At 34.6% G+C, this 8,266-nt stretch overlaps 1 long non-coding RNA gene across 1 annotated transcript in view; it reads left to right on the forward strand.

The window, feature by feature from the left end:
• LOC109361733 overlaps nt 1-7,971 on the forward strand; it is a 23,696-nt gene extending 15,725 nt beyond the window's left edge. Inside the window, exon 3 of the long non-coding RNA XR_002109322.1 lies at nt 7,958-7,971. This is a non-coding gene — a long non-coding RNA (uncharacterized LOC109361733). The remainder of the gene's footprint in view (nt 1-7,957) is intronic.

Genomic DNA, 8,266 nt, shown 5'->3' on the forward strand with positions numbered 1-8,266 from the left:
TAGTTTTCTCATCTCCCCATCAGAGTGAAAACGCAAGTCCCAAGAGGAATCAAGGATTTGGTTGAGGAAGGCCATCATACCACATCTCTTTCAGAAACGTAGATCAAAGGAGCACATCCAGGAACATGGATTTAGGTATGATACTGCACCCTTTGATTCATATATGTGCGTGAGAATCATTAAATTCAAGATCCTAGGATTGGTATTTCACCAATCATTAAGGAATCTCTAACAGTGGCTCCATACTCTCGTCTAGAAATTAGTTCCCTCTCTCCAGCGCCGGCAATGCCATGTTAAGGTTCATGGAGTCATGGTCCAAGTGGGGAAGATGACCCCTACCTTTTTTTCTTTTTTCTATTTCTTTTACTTTATTTATTATTGTATATATAGTTTTTGTTTATTTCCTTTGTTTATTAATGAATTTGTCTTATTTGGATATAAGGAGTAACCTATCCTTATTTGAGTTAGAGTTATAATACTCTACTTAGTATATGTGTTTAATTCATTTAAGTTGTTGATTTGTATTTAGAATTAGGCTTATTCCTTATGTTTGTTGCTTAGTTTATTTATCTTATATTTATTGGATATTTGTGCTTGTATTCTTTATATGTTTGTGTGTATTGTATCCATATTTATTTTCAGTGGCTTTGTTAAACTATCATAATAGAATAACAAAAATACATATGTTTTTATCAATGATTCTATTTTTACTCGAGCATAAAAATAGAGTTTAAGGTGAGAATTTGGGAGATCAGTGAATGGATTGAACCATATCTTCATTTCCCTTCGAATAGAAAAGTGGTGAGCGGTTGTCGTACTGCCTCTTATACATATGTCATCAATAATTAATATATGTTATATTTATTTGAACCATCAATAAATAAGGTTAGAGAAAGAATATCAACTTGAGTATTATTATCCTATTAGTAAGAAAGCGGTAAGCGGTTGTCGTACTGCATCTTCTTTCTCTCTAATAAGGATAAGACAATATATACAAATCCCTTATCTCATTACCCTATTTAATAAAAAACGGTGAGCGGTTGTCGTACTGCATCTTCTTTTACTTAAAATGGGTAAAGTGATGTAGGACAAAGTTGTACCTCTCTCCTTAATCTTATAAATTGACAATTTGAGTCCTCTTTTATTATCATGTTAGTAAGAAAGCGGTGAGCGGCTGTCGTGCTACCTCTTCTTTCTCGCTAATATGGATAAGACGATATAAGTCAAACCCTTATCTGAGTATCATATTTAATTAAAAGCGGTGAGCGGCTGTCGTACTGCCTCTTCTTTTTTTTTAAATGAGGGTAAAATGTTATGGGGTAAACTTTATCGTCATCTTTAACCCTATCTACTTATAACCATCTCACAAATTTTCATATCACTTTTCATTAACTAAAATCAATCAACACACAAGTATTTTCTACCTAAGAACTACGTAGTCTTGATTTCCCTATTGCACCCAAGGATACGTAGGAGCAAGACGAACTCTTGTCGGACACAAAAATAAAACAAAAACAAAAACATTTTTTTTAAAAATAAATTGATTTAATAAGCTTTAGGGTATATCTAGTTCCATGCGATTATTGTGGGTACCGTTTGATAATGAGCGGACGGGGTGCTAATACCTTCCCCGATCCATAACCGACTCCCGAGTCTAGATATCTAGTTCAAAGGCTAAGTCTTTCCAATATTTGGGCATCGAAAGGGTTTTCTATGTTTTGACCGCAAAAACGTGGTGGCGACTCCAAACCAGTCGTGTGGCCAATTGTGCCTACATTCCCGGGAGTGTTGAGCGGCTACCACTATATATTATTAAAGAATAAGGATTAGTGTTTTACTATTCTTCTCCTTGTTACATTAGGTTTACATAACATAAATATATATAACCATCTACCCCAACCCATTTACATCAGCCCAAGCCCATAACTTGTATTGATGTTATCAAGAAATATAAGTCATAGCACAACACAAAGGAATCTCCTCTGAATTTTTTCAAGATATTTAATAACAGATAAAGGGGCTTTAAAGACGGAGAAATAATAGATAGGTAAAGAGGAAAAGAGCGACTTAATGAGAGTAACCCGACCTCCGAAGGAAATGAGCTTATGTTGTCAAAGGGAGAGCTTTTTCTTGAAGGACTCAATAATCGGGGTCCACGTCGAGCATCTTTTTGGATTTGCTCCTACTGGAATACCGAGGAATTTAAATGGCACAGATCCAACACCACATAACAGTTTATTAACCGCCATCTGAATGAAATGTGAAGGAGCTTTAACACCAATAAATTTACTTTAATGAAAATTAGTTTTAAGCCCAGATATCAATTCAGAATACATTTGAGAACCAAGATGTTATACGAGGTATTCTCCCCAATCAATAGAGTATCATCTGCATATTGAAGAAGGGACACCACCACACCTTCAATACTAACTGAATAACCACTGAAAAGATTTCTCGAAACCATCGATCTCATAATACCATCAAGACCTTCAACAACAATAAGGAAAAGAAAAGGAGCAATAGGATCACCTTGTCTTAAACCGCGGGCCATTGGGAATTCCGAAGTTGGACTCCCGTTTACCAACACTGACACAGAACTATATTGAAGACAACTCTTTATCCAATTCCTCCATTTAACACAAAACCCATCCTTTCCATCATTTAGAGAAGGAAGCTCAGATTTACCGAATCATATGCCTTCTCGAAATCCACTTTAAAGATGAAACAATCACCTTTTTTCTTTTTACTAGCCTGATCAACCACCTCATTGGCAATAACCACCCCATCCATTATATTTCTACCTTTTAAAAAGGCGGTTTGACATTCGGAGATGACCGAATGGATCACCCTTTTAAGACAACCTGGAAGAACTTTGGAGATGATTTTATAGATACAACCAACAAGAGAGATGAGTCTGAAGTCACCAAGGCCCTAGGGGAGGGTAATCTTTGCAATTAGAACAATAAAATAGGTGTTGCAACCTCTAACCAAATCACCATTAGTGAAAAAATCCTCAACAAATGCAAGAATCTCATGTTGCATCCAATCCCACGACTTTTTAATAAAAGCAAAGTTAAAACCATCAGGATGTGGACTTCTATCTCCTTCACAACTCCAAATTGCCTCCTTTATCTCTTCAATTTCAAAAGTAGTCGTGAGAAACATATTATATTCCACAGAGATCCTACTAAACTCAATTACATCGAGAGAGGGTCGGTTCCAGTGAGATTCAAGAAACCTACATTGGAAAAAAGAACTAACAAATTCTTTTACTTTGACAAGGTCATCAACCCACTCCTCGTTAATGAACATACCACTAATCTCCCTGAATCTCCTACTCCTATTGATAGTAGCATGAAAGAATTTAGAGTTGGCATCACCTTCCTGAATCCAATTAATTCTATATTTTTTCCGGAGCAAATTATCTTTCTGGCGAGACAAATGCCAAAGCTCCGCAATATCAGACATCCAGGACGAGATATCAAGTTCAGAAAGGACACCATCACACCCTAACTCATCAATGGAGTTAATAAGAGAAACCTTATCAACTATATTCATGTCCAACAAACCAAAATTTTCCTTGTTCCAGACCTTCAAGGATCTTTTCAGGCACTTCAGCTTTATTTTAACACACACGAGCCCCTTCTGTTAACCATCATATTTTTCCATTCGGTTTCAACAAAACTACTACAACCGATATCTGAAAACCAATAGTTGATTGTTTTAAAAGGAGTCGGGCCCCAATCATGATAATCACTCTTTAAAAGAATAGGGCAATGGTCAGAGAAATTCCTGTTGAGACCCATCTGAACTAGCTGACTCCATTTATTTAACCAACCATCATTTATAAGGAATCTATCAATTCTACTCATAGCACTACCATTTGACAAGAATCAAGTAAATTTCTTACCAACAATAGGAAGATCAATAAGCTCCATATCATCCAAAAATTGAGAAAATTCAGCGTCTTCACTCCTAAAAAATGAGAACCAGATCCTTTCCGTTCATCGTGATGCGGGATAACATTAAAATCAACAACCAGACACCAACAATCACTCACAAAGTTCGACCAGTCCAACTTGGCTTCTTCCCAAAAACCACGTTTACCAGTCGAATCACACGGGCTATAGATATTCATGATGTGGGAGTACTCATAGTGATTCACCCACTTCCCTTTAACAGTCACAAAGTTAGTACCATGCCTCACCTCTTCAAAGACGAAGTTAACCTTATTCCACAAACTCAGGATACCACCCGAAAGACCTACCGCAGGCTTATGAGGGAGAAATTTCCCTAGGAAGAGCATGTGAGAACCCACCACCTTCAGGATTTAAAATGGGAGCCTAATTAAATCCATATACATTAGCTTCATGCATGTAATTATTAGGGCCAACATTAATGCTTAAATTAATAGCATTTGGATTCGCCACATTGATTTCTTTATCATGAGTATTAGCCACCATGCCATTAGTGCCATTATCATGAATATCAACCCAAATTAAGTGCACATTTTCCTTGGCCACTGAGCATAAATTTCCACATAAAGAATTGGAACATGACACGTTAGCATTGATTGGAGCATCACAATCATTGACATTTAATGCACCGTTAATTGCACTTAAATGCTCCACGGATTCAGAAACAATAATTCCTCCTTTGAAATCACAACCCCTTGATAATCTGAATTACACACATCAATTAGCTGCTGGTCCCCATGACAAAAATTAACTCTCAATGACGGCTTTAGTGAACTTTGAGACATAGAGATTAACTCTCCATCAACTCCAACCACAGTCGGTTGAACCACCATGACCTCATTGCCCTCCACCCTAAGAAAATGGGGAGTATCTGCACCGCCTATAGTATCCGACACCCATGCCGAGGACATTTCCGATAGTCCATCTAGCTTTGAGCACTAAGAATCCGACACTAACGACCGAAGAATGTCATTATCATTACACCTCAGATGCTCAAACTGAAAATTGGATTCTTCCCATAAATTAATGGTCCACTCAATGTCGTTAATCATCACGTTCACAACCTTTTCAATTCTGCTTTTGATGTTAGTTCTGATCAACAACCTACATCTATCAAAACGAATCTTCTAACTTGAATCATCATCCACCGCAATAAGAATGTCGAGTTCTTTAGCAAGAAGGTCAAAGAAAGCCATATTCCAAGCATGGAGAGGAATTCCCATGCATCTAACCCATTTGTCTCCGTGTTCAACGATAATTTCTTATTTCCATGACGATAGGGTCTGGAAAATGGAAGAAAACCACACCTCGACATCTTTGAAGATATCCCATAAATTCTCCCCCTCCGCTGGTGATAGAAGGACCATGTCCCTATCCAACAATTGGACACACAAAGTGAGAAACCCTTCTGATTTCAATAAGTCAGGCACCAACTCAACCTTCACCCCCTCCATAGTTCGACCAACCACACACCTAGACAGCCCTTCCATTTCCTCCTTACCTGTATGGAATTCCAGACTGCAAGACGGACCTGGATTCTTCACAAAACATTCAGCAGCTTTCGAGTCACCTTCCTTATCCATGTCGGAGGCTTCACCTATCACGACATCAACATAACTTCTCATATCCTTATAGCTCGGCTTCCGAATATGATGTAGAGAAGCTGGGAGCTTAACAGAAGAACTGATAGTAGTCCTACCAAATTTTGGGACATTAGCGAAGATCTTTTTGTTGTCAATCCAAAGATTAACTAATTCCCAAGATAGTAGATGTTCATCCTGAACTTTATCGAACCTGATGAACACGAACTTTTGGTCATTTCTATTCCTTTTATGTGGAATAAAAATATCCTGAATCAACCCAAAACCCTGACACTTCCTCCACAAATCTCTTAAGTTGAAGTCTTCAGGGAAATTTGTGACGTATATAGTGTTGAAATCTTCGCTAGCTCTCCCTCGCTCTCCTCATTTGAACTCACCTCCTCTCAGGCGAACACCTCCTCTGAACTCACCCTCTAAACCAACTCCCTTTGAAGATCCTGAGATAACTCTCCTAGAAGCTCGAACACCAACTCTCAGGATCGGTTCTCTCTGGGAGCTCTCATGGGGAAGTCTCCACCCTAAATGATACCTTCGAATAGAGTTCTGAGATACATCCCGAAGTCTACCCACACGAAATGAATCTCTCCTTGATTGTCTTCCTCTAGAATGTTCTCTCCAAGGGGGTCTCTCACACTCTCTATATTATTCAAGTCTTACTAATATACTAGTAAGTTACACGTGCATTTGCAGAGGGCAATAATTTTTTGGCACATGGTTAAGAACAAACATGTTAACCGTGTATTCGTATGTTTAATAACACATATGTTATTCGTGTATTCGTTCGGTTAATAACACATATTACCCGTGCATTCTAAAGGTTAATAATGCACATGTTACCCGTGCATTCTAATAGTTAAGAACACACATGTTATTCGTACATTCATTCATATGGTTAAGAAAAAATATGTTACTTGTGCATTCATATGGTTAAGAGCACACATGTTACTCGTGCATTCGTGTGATTAAGAACATACATGTTAAATGTACATTCTAATGATTAAGAAACACACATGTTACCTGTGTATTCACATGGTTAAGAACATTCATCTTACATGTGCATTCATATGGTTAAAAAATCACATATTACTCGAGCATTCTCCTGAGATATTGATTTTGACGAATATTTAGAAGCACATAAGTATGAATATTATTAAATGTATATTAGTAATATTGTGTAATAATTTGATAAAATAAAGCAAAATATATAGAAACACAAAAATTGTCAATTAATTTCATTGGATATGTTTTTTAATATACCGACACAATGTCTTCATAACTTTTGTCGCATAGTAAGACATGATAATATATTAATCGTCCATAAATTGACAAATTATGCAACATAATGATCAAATATATAGTACGGTATTATAATATATAATTGAGTACAAACTATTATTATCATAGTAATATGAACTCATATGATATAAATAAATATTTGATCATAAAAATCATGAGTTTCATAATTATTGTTACAAAGTATCAAAATATATAAACTAATATTGTTATATGATTATATGTTGATAACAAAGGTAAGAAACAAAATAAAATAAATCAAATGTATTCAATTGTCTATATTTAAATATTTGATGTATTTTGGATTCCTAAAGAGGGTTTGCTATAAATTAGTTAGTTTGTTATTTCTTTTTGTATAACAACAAAATAAATAAATCTATGAAAAATAAACAAAAAATTTAATAAAAATGAGAACTGGTCTATAAATTAAGAAAAATCTATAAAATAAACACACGTCAATAAAAAATGCAATTTCAAGAATATTTTTATTTGTCATTTAATTTTATATTGATTCATTTATTTTGAAAATACATTTTCTCTCTCAACCAATTATAAGTTATGAAAATATATTTCTTCACTCAATCAATTGTAAGTTATAAAAAAGTTATAATATATTTGTATTTTATTTAATATATTTGTTCCTTAAAAATGTAACTACTATATGTGTATTTTATTTAAGATTTTATATATATATGGAGCTACTCAATGAGAACAATTCTCATATAAAAATTATGAGAATAGTAAATCTGGCCTTATAACCAATCATGTATGGTTCGTAGCTCCATATATATATATTAAATCTTATGTTTAAGAAGAATAAATGAGATGTGAGACTTTCGCCAATTTGAGATGCAACTGATAAGAATGAGGACAGATGAATTAAGAAGAATCAATGAAATCAGATTATGCTCATAAGTATGACATTAATGTTGACCTATCATTACGCAATTATTATCAAAATTATTTTAAGTTTTAACTGAAATATAATCATTATCAATATAAGACAACAAATGACAAACATAAGATTAAATTATAGAATAAAAGAGTGCACATATTACCGGTGCATTTGCATAGTTAAAAATGTAGGTGAACATATTTACATAGTTAAGTGAGAAAAATAAACAAAACGATCTCAATTGTTTTTTCTTTGTTCCAAATCTTAACTTATATATTAATCATCACTTGTAACTTTCTTAGAATCAAATTGAGTTATTGTGCATTTATTCGTATTTAAATTGCAATGAATGAAATCGAATTTTTCTAATAAATATTACCTTAATAATCATGTATCATTACACAATTATGGACAAAAAAATTTCAAATTTTAACTGAAAGATAATCATATCAAATTATTATTATTATTACAATAAGAAGACAAATGGAAAGCATAAGATT

Source organism: Lupinus angustifolius, chromosome LG12 (genome assembly GCF_001865875.1).
Source record: "Lupinus angustifolius cultivar Tanjil chromosome LG12, LupAngTanjil_v1.0, whole genome shotgun sequence".
NCBI classification, from domain to species: domain Eukaryota; kingdom Viridiplantae; phylum Streptophyta; class Magnoliopsida; order Fabales; family Fabaceae; genus Lupinus; species Lupinus angustifolius.